Here is a 22,062-nt window from a genome sequence, read left to right as displayed (position 1 = left end):
TTCTGACCTGCATTCCTGCTCTGGTCCCGGCAAAAGCATCACACAGACAAAAACCCTTTGTTTCTCCTCCACTCCAGCTTTGAAAGTATCTTGTCTCCTCATTGGTCATTTTGGTCAGGTGCCAGCGAGGTTATCTTAGCTTCTTAACCCTTTACAGGTGAAAGGGTTTTTCCTCTGGCCAGGAGGGATTTAAAAGTGGTTAGCCTTCCCTTTATATCTATGACAGGGGCGTTAGGGGTCAAAAGCTGAGGTAGCGTTGTTCTAAGTCAGCCATAAAAATGTTGGCATACTGTGGGGCTACACGGGTACCCATAGCAGTGCTGCTGACTTGAAGGTATAGACTTCATAAAAGTTTCATTTATTAAATAATAAAATATATTACAGGGAAAGATGTATCTGAAATTAAAATATTTTTTTCAATAAAAGTACTTGCAGGTTCTGATTTATTTGAGAATCTTGGGTAGTGACATTCTAATGAGCAAAGTGTGACTGATTCTAATGAGCAGAAACTGACTTCAGTTCTTGGGACCACTTGAGTGTGTGTGAAGGATTTTGGATTGATTGGCTTTTTTTTACCTTAAGTGCATGGAAGCATGAAAGCACAGGATTCAGAGACTGTGAAAATAAATTAAATTCACTGGACCGCGTCCTTCAGCTGCTTGCTTGGTAGCTCTGTTGTAACACATTTCTTCAAGATGGTAGATGCTGAAGGAGGAATAAAAGGAATATATTTTACCCTCAGTGGGATGGCTGATACAGTTTTCATAGGTGATAGGCAGTGAATTAGACTTAACGCAATTTTATGCCACAGTTCTGCCAACCCAAACATTCAAAAATCGTGAGTTAACCCCACATCGTGTAAGTGGTGCAAAAAATCTTGAAATTATTTTTTGAAGTTTAAATAGTGTTTTTTGATCTGTCTGCAGATTTTTGAACCCCCTATGCACTCCCCCACTAGGTGTGCATAGTTACAGCATTGACATCGCTCCCAAAATTATTGTGAGTAATGCGATTTTGGCTTCTCTGGCAGGAGCTCTCATTAGAGGTCCCATCCAAGATCAGGATTCTGTTGTACAAATACAAAGAGCCAGTCCCTGCTCTGAAGAACTTATAGTGCTAAGCATAGTGATGGTTGTGTGACATGGGAGCAGGAACTGGGACTTGCCAACCTTCTGTCTTATAGGGACCAACAAATATTTAGTAGAAGGGAACGACTTCTAATCCTTGCTGAGCTTGGAACGGGAGTGTTGTCATTTCTTGTGTTTTTTTGTGAGTGACAGGAGTTTTGCTGTCAAAACTAGCTAGCACCAGTTTCCTGGTGATGCAAACGCTCCAGGCCTGGAACAAATTTGAGCCTTCAGATTGGCTGCATGCCCCACTTGCACACCTCCTGGGACAGAATAATCAATCAGAGCTGCTGTAGGCGGAGCTCCCTCCCTCTCACTGCAGCAACCCAAAGCTGTTCTCACAGGTGCGGGGGAGAGAGCAAAGAGCCAGGCTGCTCCACTGCCACCTCTCCCCCTGTTTTCCCTGGAGACAAGATAGTGCCTCTGCTCCTCCCCCCACGCTCCTCCCTTCCTGCAGCATCCAACCTATGAAGGGGCAGAAAGGACGGGAAAAGCCCTTGGAGTTGTAAACATGTTTTTACCCTACATCAGTGGGACTTAAAGACAGATTTAAAGTTGAGCACCTGATTAACTGTCTGCTTATGCCGAATCACAGCCACAGCATCTGACAAACTTGCTTGACTTGATGTGTAAAGATATTTAAATCAATATTAGTAAAAACACAGTACTACTTAAATCTCAGATAGCCTCTATATTTTTACTTCTTTTTCTTTCCCTGTAACAAACATCTTCCTACCTTTTCCTCCTCAAGCTTTTTCTACTCCTCTGACTCCCACTGAAATGAATGATTTTTGCTGTTAACTTCAGTGGGGCCAGGATTTTGCCGTTGCTGGCTTAGTATGTGAAAAGAATGCAGTCAGGTGCAATAGGTAACTCCTGATTGCATAATTTTAGTACTGCTACCTTGCCTGAGGGGGAAGCAATAGGAACTGAAGAGAGACTGGGGAAAGAGATGTAGATCAGAAGGGTAGCAGGAAAGAAAGGGTGACCAGACAGAGGAAAGGTGAAACACAGGGCGAAGCGTAAGATATAGACTATCTACAACAGCGGAGGTTGTAAACACAGGACAGATGGAACAAAACACGTGGGAGTGAGGATTAGAACAGGAGGAAAAACCGCCCTACTCCTCTCCCTCCCTTTACATTCAGGAGGGTGGAGGGCACGCTTCATATAGAATTTGAAATGCACATTTATTGTGGGAGCCAATGGTTTTAGAAAACCCTCAATTTTGGTTTTTAAGATATTGAATATGGTATATTAATCCCTGTTTAAAGAAGAGCTGCCATTCAGGAACATTTCTAGAGAGGCATTATTGCTCTTTACTTCTTCATTTCACTCTCTCATTTTTTTTAGTTTATTGTATTTCCTAAAATTTATGAATGGCAGATATTTTTATTGCTGAAATTTCTGCAAGCTTGAATGAATTCTTTGTGTCATAAATATCTGAAAGAATCAGGAGATTGTATACTAGACGTAGGATTAATTTTGCCTAGAGGGGAGAGATTGGAGTAAAATATTTTCTAGTTATGCTTGAAATGTGGGAGGAAAATAAAATAATTAGGTGATAAACTTCTCCACTAAGGTGAATTATATCCTAGAATTCCAGTGAAGTACCATATTAAAAAAAACAATCACCATAAAAGGTAGGATTATTTTACCATAGCATAGCAGCCCAGACACAGGCAGGCATCCAAATAGAGGCTTTTTGTTACTCAGTCTTGGCCAGGCATATATTCAATGGAATCTCTTCTCCCTGAGGTACAGATTCTTATATAAAATTAATCCAAATGTCTCTTTGAGCTGCCAGGCCGAAGGCAGGGCTGCCCCTCCCCCACCATCCTATTTCAGTGATCCTAATGGATCCTCTGTGACCACAGGGGCTGGTCCTTGTAGCATAGTAAAACCTTAGTGTCCATAGGGATTGGGTGGCTCATAAACATCTAGATATAGTTAATACCTAGACCTTTGGTAGAGGAAGCTCTGTAAATAGATTTGGATCTATAATACAGAAGATTTGGAAATGCTGAATTTGTTTAGAATAGTCTGCATACGTGTAACTTCATGCATGAGTTTCCTGAAGTGACAAACAAAAGAGAATCAGTGAACCTCATAATTAATCCAAATTTCAGAAAAGCTTTTGATACTATACTACACAAAAGATCAATTTACAAGGTTAGTTAGAAAGGGACCCCTGGAATGGATTATAGCAGCATACAAAAGACAAAGGATCGCAGTTCAAGGTGGAGAGAGAGATGAGCTGGTTTGTGCAAGTGTCTCTATTTTTTTATTATTTTGTTTGTAAATGGGCAAAAAAGGATGCAGTTTCTCCCAGGGCTACATTTTCTGTTTTGAAATTGTAGAAAAGTTAGCAAATATAAATGAAAAGACATGCTAAACTCAGATGATCTGGACTGATTTATACTGCTTGAGTTCATGCAATATAGCATAGAGTAATCTTGGATAATGAGGCTAAAGACTACAAAGAATTTAGTATTTGTGTGTCCCATCAGCATTCAAAGCTGATGTCCTTTCGCATAGAATATAGCTAAACCTTTAACAGCAGGAACATTTTAACAAATTTATATAGTACTGTATGCCTAAATAGGTAGGGAGAATAATACAATACAGTACATTAATTTTAATTCTGAATTAATCTTTTAAGCAAATTGTATCCCAAATTGTTTATGCCTGCAAAAGTCAGTTGTGCATTATAAACTACTGAGCATAGATGGGCTGTAAAGGGCTGATATTTGTAGTGAAACTAGACATTTCTTTAAAAAGCTATTGTTCACAAAATTGACAGTTCAGGTTTAGATCCCTAAAGCTATGTATACACTGGCAATTGAATGACAAAACTTTTGTCTTTCAGAGGTGTTAAATACCCCCCCCCCAAAAAAAGACAAAAGTTTTGCTATGACAAGTGCCAGTATGAACAACGTGTTGTCAGCAGGAGCGTTCTCTTGCCAACAACGCAAATGCCGCTCATTGGAGGTAGACGTTTTTTGTCGGCAGGAGAGCCGACAAACAGCAGCTACACTGCATGACTTTTAGCAGCACAGCTATCACAACACAGCCATGTCGCTAAAAGCTGTGTAGTGTAGATATAGTCTACGTCACACTTTGAGTTGGCTTCACTATGATTCAGAAAACTCCCACCAAACCCTAAACTCACACAGTGCCTACATTTTCAGTGTAAAAGTTCCCTTGGCACCTAAGTTTCTGCCTGTGAGTATGTGCTTTGCTGCCTCACTAGTTGTCCAGGTAGCTCTCTCCCACCAAAGCTCCAGAACAATTCATGAACCAGGGAAGATAGGCAGGGGAAACCTAAATCGAATGTGGGGCCTGATCTGGTAATTGTACTTAGAGGCTGCCTACCAAATTGGGTCCTATTCAAAATCTAGTGGGGTTGGAAGTGGTCACGGTGATGGTGCTGACCTTATAACTTTTAGCACAGTTAGTGCACTCCCCTGGGAGGTGGAAGACCAGTGCTTGATTTGTAATGAAAGATGTGCAGGGGCTCAAGCAATTAGATGCCAGGGCTCAAGCAATTTATATTACATTCATAACTGATGCAGCAACCCCAGAGGTGCCGGCCCTATGAACTGCCAAGCCTAGAGGGAAAGGGGCTCAGCCCTAGCAAGCTGTGACACAAATTAAGCACTGTGGGAGACCCATGTTCAATTTCTCCCCTGTGCCTGGTGGGGAGATAGAGTTTGAATAAGGGTCTACCACCTCTAAGGAGTGTGGGCTGACCACTGAGAAATAGGTTATTAGGATGTGGGTTCCCTTAGTCTCTTATTGAAACTATTCCACTGTGGGTAAATAATTAAAAAGTCATCGGATCAGGGGAACTGGACCCTGGGTCTCTCACCTACCAGGTGGGTGCCCTAACCACTGCTTGACAGAATTGTTCTCTATGGACCAGAGGCTCTCTAATTATATATCCACAGTGCAACAGCTTCACCAGGAGAAGTTGAGGAAACCCCACATCGGAATATCCCCTAGCTCAGTGGTTAGAATACAGACTGGAGAAGTGGAATACCCCTGTTCAAATCCTTTTTCCCCTTCTGCCTGAAGGGGGGCAGAACTGAACTTTGGTCTCCCACATCCCAAGTGAGTACTCTAACCACTGGGCTAAAAGTTGTAGAGTTGGGTGGTGGATGTACTACCACCAGCTGTTATGTGTGGAGTTAGGTGCCTGCTTAAGGTATTATCACAAGAAACACCTTAGGTGCCTAAACTGCCTGACTCCAGGAGATGGGTTCCTGGTTGTGAATTGCAAGCAGCAACATGGGGATGGGTGTCTGAGTGGGGATGGAGGGACACGTGGATGGGGGGTGCAAGGACACATGGGGGTGCAGGGGCTCATGGGGACAGGGGTAGATGTGCCTGACTGCATGGGGGATGCTCCCTAATAATCCCTCCCCCCCCAAAAAAAACCCCCAAACCTGTTCCATACTTTTCCCACCCATACCCAATAGCTCTCCAAGTTCACACCCAGGCTCCTTCCCAGCAATTACTTCCCTCTCCTCCAGCTCCTCCATTACTCCGACTCCCACAAGCCCTTGTACTGCTTCTGAGGGGTGTGGGAAATAGGTTTCTGTATTGTAGTTTAAATGAATTATTACTCAGAGTTCTCTATTAATATGCCTAGTAAGGAATCTATTTGTAAAAAAAAAACATTTCCTGAATCTTTTTTTGTCTGTATTGTTACATACATACTTGCTGACAGGTATTCTGAAATAAATGACCAAAAATAATTGAAACTGGTGTGATTATATTGTGTTATTTTGACAAATAAAATATGCAGAATTTGAAAATGTGTGCAAATTTTTAATTTTTTGTTACAGAATTTTTATTTTTTTGGTGCAGAATCCCCCCAGGATTATTACATATTTGTCATTTATAGCAACTATGGTCTAGAAGCTTTCACTTAGTCTGAGTTCATTGGCTGTTTACTCACCTGTGTTTTGCTGAACCCAGCATTTCAAGACTCATTCATTATACATTAGTAATAAACTGTATCATTGGTGATTAACACTCTGTATTGTAGTAAAGTATTTTTGCTCTGTAAAACAATTATTTCCAAACTAAAAAGGTTACAGGGAGGTTTGTCGTGTCAGGGAATGTTTACAATCCGATTTTGTTACAATTTAAGTTTATGTTCTGTAACTTTTTTTTCTGACATGTTAGTCATGCTTTTGAATTAGCCAAGCTGCATTTTTTTTATAAAGTCTTGCACAATTGTATCAGCTCTTTGTGAGGAACTTTAACTTGATCTTTTACTGCTTTCTGCCTTTTTTTTCCTTAGTTCTGTAGAGTATAACTTTCAAATAATTTTGAAAGACCTCGCTCGTTTTAGTTCCCAGGTTACTTGCATACTTTTGTTACATAAATTTGAAGTCTCTTCACTTTCACTGTGGCAAACTATTTACATCAGAAAGAATGATGTAGCTGAGGGGAAAGAATAATCCAGAGGAAAAATGATGTTCAGATAAGAGTTTTGGCCAAAATTTTCAAACTTTAGTGCTTAACGGTTAGGCACGTAAATCTATATTCAGTCACCTAAATAAGTGGCCTGATTCTCAGAAGTGCTGACCAATTGTCTTCTGTGAGAGTTCCTCCCCTTTAATCCAGGACTGAGTTTAGTTTAGAATCCCAGTTTAGTCAAAATTAGATTCCATCGCTGGTGGCCCACAGAGCCTCTCTACCCACCTTACGGACTGTGAAAGATGTATAAACTATTCCATACTATTCCCCCTGGAGTCTCTAAGGGCTAGCCTCTACCTGAAAGTTTTACTGGGCTGTTATATTCTCAAGAAGTACTTCAAAGGAACTAGAGATAAATGAGGGGTAAAAATAGGCAGGCAGGAATGGACTTTATCCAGCCAGAGAAAAGAAAGAAAGATGTTGCAAGCACAACTTAAAGCCTTCAATGTGGACTGAAGGGAGCTCCTACTTCCTCTTCATCTCTCCCAAAAAAGTCTTTAGGTTTTTTGTTTTTTTTTAATGACCTAGTCTAGCCCACATATTCATCCCCACTTGTCAATAGATGTTTCAATAGGCTTCTCCAGTCCTATAGCTGGAGTAACTCTTTCAGCCTACATCATTTCAGCAAGTACTGAAGGCCCTCAGAATCTGGAGCAGTGTAATGTATGAAGATAACTTACTTGCACAAGTTCACTTCCTCCAAGTAATTGTACAACTTGCAGATGCTCAACTGTGTTTTGGACATGGGGGCACAATAATATACAGCAAGCAAACTGTTCATCTGAGTCTGCTTGCTAGAGCTAGCACCTGGTCTTACAGGATATGCACAGCTCAGGATAGTTTTAATTCATGAAAGACAAATGAATTTAATTAAGAATCATATATTTTAGCATTTTCCCTAGATTCACCACCATTCTTTTTAATATTTAATAGGATCAACATAGCACAATATTTACTAGTGAAGCCACAAGGGATAGTGGATAGTATTTTATTCTGTTTAATGTTTCTTACCATGTACAGCTTACATTTTTTCTTAAATATTTTCTATTTCACCCTCATGTAGGTGGGTCACTGTGTTACAGATCTGTTACTGTCTTGAGTTTGGGATGATTGAATTATTCATGCGGTGCAAAGTTGTGAAAGAGTTAAGTAGGTCATTCATGGAGAGCTGATGAAAACTGTTTACACCGTCATCATATATTGGTTGTATGGTACACATTTTAACAGGAAGTCATTTTAGAATTTTGTTAGTGTGTTTTAAATGCTTTCGTGTGTGTGTGTGTGTGTGTATTTTCTCGTCTCCATTATTTGAGAGTTTACTCTAGTTAAAATTTCACCATATTGAAAACAAAAGACTAAATTAAAAAAATTTAAAAAGCATAACACAAAAGATGCAGCGGAGTAGACTCTTCCCTTGATTCATATGCATGGCTTACATACATTAGAAGGAGTTATCTTGAAGTATTTTGCGTAACACTAAAATCTCTTTCATACATGCTTATTTAGTTTATTATAAATCTAATAAGATGTCTTTGGGATGTTAATATGCCCATTTAGAAGTGAAGTCAGAATCCTGGGTTATGATTTTAGGACCCTATTCAGGAAGGTACTTATGTATGTGTCTGACTTTAAGCATATGAGTATGCCTATTTACTTCAGTAGGCATAGTCACATTATTAGGTAACTTAACAGTTGAAGCCTTAACGATCAGTCAGGATTGAAACATGGTTACATTGTTAAGTTTATTTTTTGTTGATTAAAGTTAGAGTTATATAAGATTAAATCAAATCAATGAGAAGATCCAGGAAGTTAGAGAAGTGTAAAGAAATTCTGTGTTACGCCTTGGATTCTGATCAGTGACACACTTCTGAATTCTGGTCATTCACAAAAACTGCTGGTAGGAAGAAAAGGCCCCTCTGCGTGGTGATGTGAAAAGTGGAGGTGGGGTATAAGGGAAGGCCATGCCTGAATTCTTTTTTTGAGTAAACAATGAAGTTTTGTTCCCTTCTCCCACATGACTCCCCCAAAACAATATCTAGTGTGAAGCACAGATGCAGTTCACAGAACCTTCACAAAGTGTGCTACTTGTCAGCATTTTAACTTACGACCTTGTGAAATGACTGTACTCACTACAAAAATATGCTTTGTTTAGTCAGTTGAAAATTAATCACAGGTTTACGTAGGCTGATTTTGGTTTTGACTGATTTCCAGCACTGATGCAAATGTGACTGGCAACTATACTTAAAACTGCAAGGAAACTGTAGCAACTTCACATATGTTGAAGCCAAAGCATACCCCTGGATATATCTGATATTTGCTCACTGCTCTCTCAGAATTAAGTTATTAGAAATACAGAGCCTGATTCTGCAAACTATTGCTCGCATGAATAGTCTCTAATCGTGCAAGTAGCCCCAGTGAAGTTGATGAGATACATAAGTAAGTACTGCTGAATAGGTTTTGGCCCATGGATTCCAGGGGTAGGCAGCCTATGACACGTGTGCCAAAGGCAGCACACAAGCTGATTTTCAGTGGCACTCACACTGCTCGGGTCCTGGCCACCGGTCCGGGGGGCTCTGCATTTTAATTTAATTTTAAATGAGGCTTCTTAAATATTTTAAAAACCTTATTTACTTTACATACAACAATAGTTTAGTTATATATTATAGACTTACAGAAAGGGACCTTCTAAAAATGTGAAAATGTTTTACCGGCACGTGAAACCTTAAATTAAAGTGAATAAATGAAGACTCGGCACACCACTTCTGAAAGGTTGCAGACCCCTGGATTAGACAGAAACTATCCAAATCATTTTAAAAGCCCACCACAAAGAGTTTTATTATACTTAGTGAAACAGTCATTGCTACCCTTGCAATTACCATTTCCCCTGTATTGATGCAATATTTAATAGTGCACTGCCAAACAGGAATGGATTCACTTGGTCATTTAAAGCATTATTTTTTGAAGAGCTGGAGGAGGGGAAGATGGTGTAGAGAGAAGGTTTTATGCAATTTTATTTTTGCATACCAATGCCCAGGGGTACTTTAAAGGGAAGAGAGACACAAAAAGCTTCTGCAAGAAATATTAATAATCTTTATCGTGCTACATGGAATTAAATATGAGTTTGTTGTTAATAATCATTTGGGTTGCTAGGAAGTTTCAGGAAGAACATTTACAACATCATCTCAAAAAAAGTAGCAGTAGCCAATGGGCCAAATGTTGAGAACTCCATGCAATTCCGTGGGGTAACGAAGCGTGAAAGGTCAATATAATGGAACACCCCACCACCACCACCACCACCAGATTTTAGAGGTAGCGTAGTGTAATTTGGTGCAAGAAGATGAAAACTGCAAGAGCATCAGTGAGAGATTCTGGTAATCTATAAACAGAGTCTTTGTTAAATTAGATATTGAGGTGGTGGAAAAAGGGAATCGAGTGGCAAATGGTATATCACCAGTCCAAAATGGGGCATTGCCTTTTAAATTATTCTATACAGAGGCAGTAAAAGAGTAGCCACACACAACTAAAATTATTTTGCAGATTGAAGCACTGGTACCACTACTTCCAAATGCTCCCTTCCCCCATTAGTCCTCTTGAAGCACAACACTGACACAATTCTTTATCTCCTCACACAAGCCTGTTGTTGGTGCCATAACAGTACGTTCCCACAAACAGGTCTAACACATTAAAAATGCTTGAGGAGCAGGGATATGGCATGGTCAAGTGAGCTTGCTGTGGTGATGTACACTGACATAGGACAGAGCCATTCCGTAAGGGCACTGTATGACATGTGCGTTTGCACCTTGACAGGTGTCTGCATTGATCTCTGTTGTTGTGTATGGTGCAGTTGTGTCTGTTCAGTACGATAACTGCCTCTGACATCTGCTGAGTTTGACAGTATTTTCCCTGGGGGAGTTTGAGATCCAGCCTGCATCAGACCTTGCCTGTCAGTTATATTACTGTGCACTGCCCTGACTTTGCACCCATCACTATGATAGCATTATTTTACACGGTGTTCACTACAGTACTTTTCAGCCGTTTAGCATACCACTATACCTGTTTACATCCTGTGGGTTCATTTTGCATTCACTTTGCAGAATTTGTCCTAATAATGGCTATAGCTAATTAAACATTTGGATTGAGGCAGACATACATTCCCCTGTACAACTGGTGGAAAACACTGGGTGAAATGCTGGCCCCGTTGAAGTCGGTTGCAAAATTCCCTTGATTAGGCCATGCAGGTGAATGAAGATAGACACAGGGATGGATTTAAGTAGCAGGCTTTAACTTTATTAATTTAGCACCCACCCACAGTGTAATCTGCTCCATCTCCCTGACTCTTGCATACCAGGCATTTAAAGTGGGTCAGTTTTCTGGGTTACAAGGTTTTACCATATAACTCAAAACAGGCTCTGCTCCGCTTACCCGTAGGGTTCAGTTCACTCTTCTGAATCCTCCTTCCCTCACGGGGGATGGAGATTACCAAAGAGGGACCTTGCTCTGCAATGACTTAAGGTCTCCCCTTCCCCCATAGCCACGAGTCCACCATCAAACTCCCAGGGCTCTTTTAGATCTGGGAGCTGGATCTTTTAGCCTTTATCCACACTAGACACTATTCACAAGTTGCGACAACTAAACATTCCTACAAATTACTAATATTAATTTCGGAGTCCTGCTCTTATTTAACCTAACTACATGAGGCTGTGGGGAAAGCAAAAAACAAAAACAAAAAAACACAAACCTACCAGGCCACTGCCAATTTAGCCCCACTGGGAAAAATTTCTTCCTGACCCTTGAAACAGGCAATCAGTGAGACCTGCAACATTTTAAAAAACATGCTACAAGTATGGGGAAGGAGAGTGGGGCAGTCTCTAAAAGACCCAGGCAAAGGTTTATATTAATGAGGGGGAAGGAGGAGTGAGGGACCAATCAGCTCTCATGTCCTTTTGGCTGGCCAATGGCAAGTTGAAGAGTCCCTGTGTTAGAATAATAGAATCACAGGGTTAGAGGGGACCTCAGGGGCCATCTAGTCTAAACCCTACATGATTTATTGTGTCTAAACCATCCAAGAGAGATGGCTATCCAGTCTTCTTTTGAAAACCTCCAGTGGAGGAGCTTCCACAACCTCCCTAAGCAATTTGTTCCATTGTCCTGCTGTTCTTACAGTTAGGAAGTTTTTCCTGAGTTTTAATCTAAATCTGAAATGCTGTAGTTTGAACCCATTGCCTCTTGTCCTGCCTGCCCTCTGTGGAAGAGAGAACAACTTTTCTCCATCTTTTTTATCGCAGCCTTTCAAGTATTTGAAGATTGTTATCATGTCTCCCCTTAAATTCCTCTTTTCCAAACTAAATATACCCAGTTCCTTCAGCCTTTTCTTGCTTTCCATCTCTTTGATCATCTTTGTCACTCACCTCTGGATCCTTTCCGGTTTCTCTACATCCTTTCTATACATTGGTGACCAAAACTGGACATATAACTCCAGCTGTGGCCTAACCAGTGCTGTGCAGAGCACTACTATCACCTCCTGTGATCTGCATGCTGTCAAGGTTCCTTCCCCACTCTGAACTCTAGGCTAGAGATCTGGGGACCTGCACGAACCCCCCCCCCGCCCCAAGCTTATTCTTACCAGCTTAGGTTAAAAACTTCCTCAAGGTACAGACTTTGATTTGTCCTTGAACCCTATGCTGCCACCACCAAGCGTATTAAAGAACAGGGAAAGAGCCCACTTGGAGACGTCTTCCCCCCCAAAATATCCTCCCAAGCCTTACACCCCCTTTCCTGGGGAAGGCTTGATAAAAATCCTCACCAATTTGCATAGGTGAACACAGACCAAAACCCTTGGATCTTAAGAACAATGAAAAAGCAATCAGGTTCTTAAAAGAAGAATTTTAATAAAAGAAAAAGTACAAGAAAAACCTCTATAAAATCAGGATGGTAAATACCTTACAGGATAATCAGATTCAAAACACAGAGAATCCCTCTAGGCAAAACCTTAAGTTACAAAAAGACACAAAAACAGGAATATACATTCCATTCAGCACAAACTATTTTACCAGCCATTTAACAAAAGGAAATCTAACGCATTTCTAACTAGATTACTTACTAACTTAACAGAAGTTCTGATGCTCCATTCCTGTTCTGTTCCTGGCAAAAGCATCACACAGACAGACAGACCCTTTGTTTCTTCCCCGCTCCAGCTTTGAAAGTAACTTGTCTCCTCATTGGTCATTTTGGTCAGGTGCCAGCAAGGTTATCTTAGCTTCTTAACCCTTTACAGGTGAAAGGGTTTTGCCTCTGGCCAGAGGGATTTTATAGTTCTGTATACAGAAAGGTGGTTACCCTTCCCTTTATATTTATGACACATGCAACCTAAAATTGCATTTGCTTTTTTTGCAACAGCATCACATTGTTGGCTCATGTTGAAGCTGTGATCCACCACAACGCCCAGGTCCTTCTCAGCAGTGCTGCTGCCAAGCCAGTTAACCCCCATTCTGTATTTGTGCATTTGGTTTTTCTTCCTGAAGTGTAGCACCTTACATTTCTCTGTGTTGAATTTCACTTTGTTGTCTATAGCAGAGATGCACAAACTTTTCCAGTTGTGCCCCCATACCAGTAACTGACTCTGCCCCCTCGCCCTCCCCCCCCACATTACTGCACAGCCAAGGCTTCCTCAGCAGCAGAGCTTGGGCTGAAGGCGGAGCTGGGGGCAGAACTCAGGATGGGCCAGGAGCTGGGGCTAGATGCGGAGCTGGTCTGGGGGCAGAGAGGAAGTGAGAGCAGAGCTGGGTGGGGGTGGAGTAGGGGGCAGAGTGGAGCTGGGGCTTGGGGAGTAGCAGGGTTGTGGTGGAGCTGGGCTGGAGGCAGAACAGGACTGGGTGCTGAACAGGGTTGGGGGAGGAGCTGCTCTCAGGTGGAGCAGGGCTGTAAGCGTGGCACTCTCTCCACACTCCCTATGGGAGCTGGCCTGGGCTCCACCACACAGGGGTGGCATGAGACACCCAGTGTTGCTGCTTGCCTCCCCTAGGCACCCCACTGGTCTATAGCCCAGTTCTACAGTTTATCAAGATCCCTCTGAATTCTGATTTGTTCTTAGTAAATCCTGCTGGCTGCTGGTGATCATCTCTTCATCCTCCAGGTATTCGCAAATGGAATGTTTTATGCTTTGCTCTAGTAGCTTCCTAAGTATCAAGGTGAGACTCACTGGTCTGTAGTTCTCTTCCGTTTCCCCCTTTTTGAAGATGGGCACTATGTTAACCCTTCTCTAGTCTTCTGGGACCTCACCTGTCGTCCATGGGTTTTCAAACCTTGTTGCCAGTGGCGCCGAGATTTCTTCAGCTAATTCCTTCAGTAACCTGGGGTGAATAGCATCAAGCCCCGCTGATTTGAATTTATTCAAATTGGTCAGAAGATATCCAATATGAGCTCCTTTCCTCCATATCTTTTCTGGGTCTGTCCACCACACAGCAGGTCCAATCTATATCCCACCTGGTGAGATGAGTGGGTGGCAGTTGACTTCAGTTGCTCCAGGATTTCATTCAGTATCTTTTGTGATAAAATCAGAATGACTAGGGAAGTATGAAATTAGAACAGATAGAATGAACGTCAATTACGTGAATTTTCTTTTCCTGTTATATTTTGATTTTCATCAGTCATTTTGATTTGTAATAAGCCAATATAAGGAAGATTACACACAAGGCTGTCTTTGTTTGTTGAAACTTAGTTAAGTTGAAATGAGAATAACAACTGTGCCATGCACAATGGGGGAATTCTCTAAGGAGAGATACCTTGCCCTCGCTGAATACTGTGGTTGCCATTAAACTGTCAGCAGTCATCATACTGTTGTTTTTGAGATCCCACAGTTATTCAGATATACAAATAATAGGAAATAACTGTGGTGTGGTGACTGCTGCCTTTCCAGTGATGACCTTTGTACTTTGGTAGTCTCCTTCTCTGGTACACAGAGCGTTGGTCTATAGGCCCTGGAATCCAGCAGTGGTTTAAAACCTAGTGACCCCAGCTGTATTTTATGGATCCCAATCCAGCATGTCTGATTCTGAGGTAAGAAACCCAACCCAAGTCTTGTGAACAAACTTGCTAGGCAGACCAGCTAGCTTCAGTTTACACTACAGAGTTGATTAAAAGGCTTTATAAACTACTCTCAATAGTGAGTAAAGGAGAGAAAGACTATGGGTATGGGCTAGAGAGGATGCTGTTTATCATGTTTCAATTATACTGTTTGTGCCTTCAGTTGGACTCATTGTTAGTCTGAAATCATCTGCTGTGTTTTATATTCTAAAATGTTGTTAATTGGTTACCTAAAGCTGCAAATCCTGGCTGTTCCACAGTGACCAAAACTAACTTTCTGTGTTTCTGTCCAAAATTCTCTGCTTATGCGAAAGCTACCTAAGCACTTAGTAAAATAGAACAAGCACTAGTGAAGCACCCAAGGGGTGCTGTGTTCGATATGGGAATTCAAAGCAAAAACATGTAAATGATGTATCTTGGTGTAGATGTATTCTGGTTTTTACTGAACAGTGACTTCTGTTCAGGAATTCACGGGCTCTTACGGATTCTCTAAAATTAAGCAGATGTGTGTACTGTAGCTGTTCAATAATGTCATCAGGCATTGGGAACCCTATTTTGCAGGAGCTAAGTGTCTTTTCATATTTGACATGGTCCAGTAATATTGCAGAGCTTTGCTGCTTCACTAGATAGTTGATTACTGTCAGCAGTTTCTAAAGCCTTTTAATACTGCTGAAAGAATAGATAATGAGTGTACAATGCACAGTGCTAGAATGACAAAACAAAGAATGGATATTTAAACGTTGATGCCATTTAGTTTCCAAAATAATTACAATTCATGTGGTTTTATTGGCTTTTACAAGTTTGGAATATAATTCTTTATTGTTCAACCTGTATAAAGTATCATTCAGCATGAACACCTTTCAGCATGAAATCTATCAAATGTTTTAACCACAAAAAGTGAAAACACACATTACTTTGAATATTGTCATCCGTTCATTTGCCAACAAACTCGTTGGTTTATGAAATACTATCAGAAGGAATTAAACAGTGCAAATATTTTGAAAAAGAACATACATTTCTGGTGTTAAAGTTTACACTTGAAATGTTTTAAAGGCTTTGCAAATACAAATAAATTATTAACATACTGTGGTGGCTAAATGAATCAATGAACTACATACAGAGGTGAAAGTAAGCCGGTACACCTCAGTACGGCAAGAACCGGTGCACCGTACTGGGACCGGCTTTCCCAGATGGCAATTTAAAGCCCTGGGGTAGTGGCGGCGGGGCTCCGGCAGGGATTTAAAGGGCCCCGGAGCTCCAGCCCCCGCTACCGCCCCGGCCCTTTAAATCCCCGCTGGAACCCTGCTGCCAAAGCCCTGGATTAGCGGCTGTGGGGCTTCGGTGGGCATTTAAAGGGCCCCAGGGCTCCAGCCCTCTACCACCCCGGGGCCCTTTAAATCACCGCCGGATCCCGCCATCGCTCCCCCAGGGCTCAGGCGGGGATTTAAAGGGCTCAGGGCTCCGGCAGCCACTACCACAGTGGAGCCCCAGGCCCTTTAAAGCTCTGCCAGAGCCCTGGGGTAGTGGTGGCAGCCGGGAGTCCCCAGGGCTCCTCAGTGATTTAAAGGGCCCGGGGCTCTGCTGCGATTGCGGCAGCTGGAGCCCTGGGCCCTTTAAATCACACCTGAGCCCCGGGGCTCCCAGCCCCCTCTGCAGCTAGTGGCTTGGGGGTGATTTAAAGGGCTGGGGGCTCCCAGCCACCACTACTGCAGCTGGATCCCCGGTCCCTTTAAATCTTGATTTAAAGGGCGTGGGGATTTAAGGTCCCGCCTCTTCCGGTTGAGGCCATGCCCCCTGCTTAGGACTCCGGTGTACCGGTAAATCCTTTAACTTACTTTCACCCCTGACTATATATTGTGTTTGGCAAAAATAATATAAAAAGTTACATATAAACAAGCACTGGAGGTTAGCCATTGAAAATAATATTATTTCTTCTAGCTGTGTATATCCTTTGAAAGAATACATGTTTTAAAAGTAGGAAACAATATGAATTTTGGTTACTTATTTTTCATGGAATTCTGTACTAAGTAAAGCAGAGTGTGAACATAAATTTGAGATTTTCATGAAACTTTGAGAAAAGAATAACTTAAAAGTATAGATCACAACAGCTTTTGCAGACAAATTTCTTTTGTGTGTATATATATGTGTGTTTATATAATACATCTCTCTTCTCTGTTGGTATCATAAATTGTTAATGCACTGTAGTATTTACATCTTAAACAGAAACAACACTGATTGACTTTAAAGTATTTCTTCTACAAAGAAAATAGTAATTTACTGTAGCTTTGTTGTGATCAATCAGTGCTTCAGAGAAAAATATTCTTTTCTGTTTCAAATAAAGTATATCAAGAGGTGAAATAGAGTTAGTGGTCACAACTATCTCTGATAAACATTTGTTCTCATGTCAAAACTTTTACGTATTTTGTCAGAGTCAGCGCAATTGATTACCAGCAGGAAAAGGGTGACAGTGATATTACCGGTTATGGCTGAGACACTTGGACTAGTTCTTCCTCTTTTTACCGCATTCCAAACAGAATCTTTTAGTAATGTGTAAGCAGTTCTATCCTTTCCTCTCCTCATCCAGAACCTCTCCTTCATCACTGCTGCAAATGTGATTTGCTATATTCCGTTTTAGCAACTGTTTTAAATTTTGGATCACACCATGGTTTCCAGACTATTTGCACCTTAATGTGTAAACTGAATAGTTTTAGAATTCCAGACATGTTGTATGCTCTGGGGTACAACTAAATGAGGAAGCCAGGAGCGCTAGGAAATTTATTTTTAAAGGAGCAACTGTAGGACCCAGCAGACAAGTCACCAGACCTACAGGACTCTGGTTACAAACCTTCCAGATACTGGGTATCGTGGCACATTGTTTGCTAAGGGCCTGAATGACAGATGACTTATTTACCAAACCGATTTAGATGTGAAAAGAGGTCATTCCCTTATATTGGTATAAGGGAATCGTCAAAGTTTTAGGATTTTTTTTATATTAAAAGGATCAATTTTCACATCTTTGGTTAAAACATTATTTTTCCTCATGACTTAATCTATGGTGTATAATCTTTCTGTACGGTGTATCCTGATACATGTGTCTGAAGGTCAATAAAATGAATTATAGCATATTTACAGAATTATGTGGGGAAAATGTATGCATAATGCTTGCCTGAATCCAAATGAGCTGTAGAAGATACCATACCTTTATGAGCATTGCATTCCACAAATATTTTAGAAATATTAACTGAAAACATCTCAGAATTATGCTCTTGAATGGTGCAACAGTTTTTAAAAAATCAGATGGTTTATTCAAGCTGCTTAGAGTGAATAAGTGCAACAAATAAATGAATTATTATGCTTCTTTCTGAATGAAATATTTTTGAACTAAAGTTAATTCTTACATTATTTTATGTTTTACTAAAATATTTTATTTCTTTTTGACATTCACTTTATACAGGTTGTCTTAGGTTATGCCTATAACTTATTATAGAAATAGATATTTAGTATTTTATAAGGTTGGATAAGGATACACTTTTGTTATTAGATATGCATTACTGGGCATAAACTTTGTTGCACATATCTTTTTTATGAACACTAAAATGTAAAAGGAGAATAAAATAATTCGGTAATAAGGTTGTCTTTTCATGTTTTGGTAAAAAGGGCATCTGTTGTTTTTTTAAATTATATTGTTAGTGACTTATCCTACCCATTTTTATTCTTGAACATAAAAACAAATTTTGTGTAAGCAAACTCTCTTTAGGAAATCCATTGAAGGGTTGAGATTCCTTCTTGCATGATTTATTGTGAATGGCGAATATATCCTATCTTCCTCAGGTGCTGTTTTTCTGCATCTTCTCGGTTCTGATGGAATATACAAGTGGTGCTACAATTCTTGTGAGGAAATATGGAGAAAATGTGTTTTGAATTATAAAGATTGTTTAAAAAAGAGAAGCTAATAATGGAGTTCTTAAGATTATAATGAAATTCAAGAAAACATATCCTCTGATTGTATACAGGAAGTTATAAGAAAAGAGTGAATGTTTAAATTTTGCTGTGCTGTTTCAGAATGGTTGCAGCATAGTTAAAAATGAAGACTGTGAACTTGAGCCTACTCCCACTTTTTCAGTGTAAATTAGGAAGAATTCCATTGAAGTGAATAGAGTTATACCCATATAAAACTGGTGTAAATAAAGATAGAATTGGACCTAAAATTTGAAGCCATCAGTTTAACTGTATTGAGTACAGAAGAGGGCATTCCTAGAAACTGACTTGTCGTTTTGCCTATGAGAAGCAGAAAGGAAGGACAAGTCACATATATTTATGTATTTAAAAGTAACAACCGTAATTGTTTACATTCCTAAGGCTCTGATCCTGCAGATATTCATGTGCATACTTAATTTTAAACATGAGAGGACCCCTTTGAAATCACTGGCAATAGTCAAGCTGAAAGTTAAGTATGTGTCTAAGTGTTTTGCAAGATGCGGTCTAAGTAACTACAAGATAATACTATATTGCAACCCTGTCTTTCTCCCCTTCTCCCCATTCATACATACCTGTTTATTATCTTTCCTTGTTGTTCCATGTTGAATGTACATTATGCACTTTGGGGGGCAGTAGCCTTGTCTTTGTGAGGCACCTAGATCATCCTTTGGCAATTAAGAAACTATTAATAATAATGTGTGGAATTCTCACTATGCATTCCTTCAAATGCTCTTCTCCATCTGAGGGGTGGGGAAGCATGGCCAACTCTTGGGGGGCCAGGGAATGAAAAGCGCTTGATCCCAAATATGCTAGAGCTTAGCCTTTCCTTATCCTCAAGTGCACAGGGATATTTGACCAGCCGGGGGAGCCAAAAGGCTCTCATGGGGGCCCCTCTTCTTAATTTAAAGCCCTTCTGGGTAATCATGGGACATTTTTCCACTATTGCTGCCCTGCTTCATTCCCCGATAGTTGAGGTATTGCTGAGCTGTGTTTCCAGGATGCTGTGGGTCTCACTCATTACCTGTTTTTTGAATAAGGTAAGAATTTTTTTTTATGAGCCAAATTGGCAGGTGTCCAGAGGAAAGCTTTTCTTGTACCATTTTGAAGGTCAAATTTAGGTCAAAAGAGTAAGAATGGGAATCTTAATGGTAGGAGGAGTATAAGAATGTTTAGCTCATTGCAACTTACAGCCAGTGTCCAGTGCAGATAAAGGCTGAAAGGGCCAACTCCCAGAGTTAAATGAGACCTGGAATATGGCTGAGGGATCTTTTTTACCTGTAAAGAGAAGGGGACACATGAAGTCTTCATGGACTGAGATAACCATTGATACCATTTTCCCCATCACAAGGGTAGAGCAAGAGGATTCAGAGGTGATCATAGAATATCAGGGTTGGAAGGGACCTCAGGAGGTCATCTAGTCCAACCCCCTGCTCAAAGCAGGACCAATCCCCAATTAAATCATCCCAGCCAGGGCTTTGTCAAGCCTGACCTTAAAAACTTCTAAGGAAGGAGATTCTACCACCTCCCTAGGTAACGCATTCCAGTGTTTCACTACCATCCTAGTGAAAAAGTTTTTCCTAATATCCAGCCTAAACCTCCCCCACTGCAACTTGAGACCATTACTCCTTGTCCTGTCCTCTTCTACCACTGAGAATAGTCTAGAACCATCCTCTCTGGAACCACCTCTCAGGTAGTTGAAAGCAGCTATCAAATCCCCCCTCATTCTTCCGCAGACTAAACAATCCCAGTTCCCTCAGCCTCTCCTCATAAGTCATGTGTTCTAGACCCCTAATCATTTTTGTTGCCCTTCGCTGGACTCTCTCCAATTTCTCCACATCCTTCTTGTAGTGTGGGGCCCAAAACTGGACACAGTACTCCAGATGAGGCCTCACCAATGTCGAATAGAGGGGGATGATCACGTCCCTCGATCTGCTCACTGTGCCACTACTTATACATCCCAAAATGCCATTGGCCTTCTTGGCAACAAGGGCACACTGCTGACTCATATCCAGCTTCTCGTCCACTGTCACCCCTAGGTCCTTTTCCGCTGAACTGCTGTCTAGCCATTTGGTCCCTAGTCTGTAGCAGTGCATTGGGTTCTTCCGTCCTAAGTGCAGGAGCCTGCACTTATCCTTATTGAACCTCATCAGATTGCTTTTGGCCCAATCCTCCAATTTGTCTAGGTCCCTCTGTATCCTATCCCTGCCCTCCAGCGTATCTACCACTCCTCCTAGTTTAGTATCATCCTCAAATTTGTTGAGAGTGCAATCCACACCATCCTCCAGATCATTTATGAAGATATTGAACAAAACCAGCCCCAGGACTGACCCCTGGGGCACTCCACTTGACACCGGCTGCCAACTAGACATGGAGCCATTGATCACTACCCGTTGAGCCCGACAATCTAGCCAACTTTCTACCCACCTTATAGTACATTCATCCAGCCCATACTTCTTTAACTTGCTGACAAGAATACTGTGGGAGACGTGTCAAAAGCTTTGCTAAAGTCAAGAAACAATACATCCACTGCTTTTGCTTCATCCACAGAACCAGTAATCTCATCATAGAAGGCAATTAGATTAGTCAGGCATGACCTTCCCTTGGTGAATCCATGCTGACTGTTCCTGATCACTTTCCTCTCACGTAAGTGCTTCAGGATTGATTCTTTGAGGACCTGCTCCATGATTTTTCTGGGGACTGAGGTGAGGCTGACTGGCCTATAGTTCCCAGGATCCTCCTTCTTCCCTTTTTTAAAGATTGGCACTACATTAGCCTTTTTCCAGTCATCTGGGACTTCCCCTGTTCGCCACAAGTTTTCAAAGATAATGGCCAATGGCTCTGCAATCACAGCCGCCAATTCCTTTAGCACTCTCGGATGCAACTCGTCCGGCCCCATGGACTTGTGCACGTCCAGCTTTTCTAAATAGTCCCTAACCACCTCTTTCTCCACAGAGGGCTGGCCATCTACTCCCCATGCTGTGATGCCCAGCGCAGCAGTCTGGGAGCTGACCTTGCTAGTGAAAACACGCAAAAAAAGCATTGAGTACATTAGCTTTTTCCACATCCTCTGTCACTAGGTTGCCTCCCTCATTCAGGTGATGTGAGTCCTTGGATTAAGCTGAAGAGGTTCAGCTCTGAAATACTGGTTTTATGGTGTGAGGCCATTTAACCCTGCACTGGACCCAGTTAAATGCTCACTATGGGAGTGAGGGGGCTGGACAGCTCAGATTTGCAGCCCACAATTTAAAATCTATCCCCTCATCTGTGTCTTAATCCCCTGTCTATCCTGAGAAATAGAAAGTGAAAGGAAGTTTGAACTCTGTGTGCTATAAATTTGCTGAATACAGAATAGGAATCCAGCAGTAGTTACATAAAATTGATAAGA

General features: G+C 41.2%; 1 protein-coding gene across 22 annotated transcripts in view; it reads left to right on the top strand.

Annotated features, from left to right (window-relative positions):
* The window catches only part of NRCAM (neuronal cell adhesion molecule), a 298,267-nt gene that overhangs the window by 135,112 nt on the left and 141,093 nt on the right, over positions 1-22,062 (top strand). The gene's annotated exons all lie outside the window — the stretch shown is intronic.

This window comes from Lepidochelys kempii, chromosome 1, assembly GCF_965140285.1.
Source record: "Lepidochelys kempii isolate rLepKem1 chromosome 1, rLepKem1.hap1, whole genome shotgun sequence".
In the NCBI taxonomy this organism is placed as follows: domain Eukaryota; kingdom Metazoa; phylum Chordata; order Testudines; family Cheloniidae; genus Lepidochelys; species Lepidochelys kempii.
The sequence above is the reverse complement of the archived record's forward strand: the minus strand, read 5'-3'. Positions and strand labels throughout refer to the sequence as shown.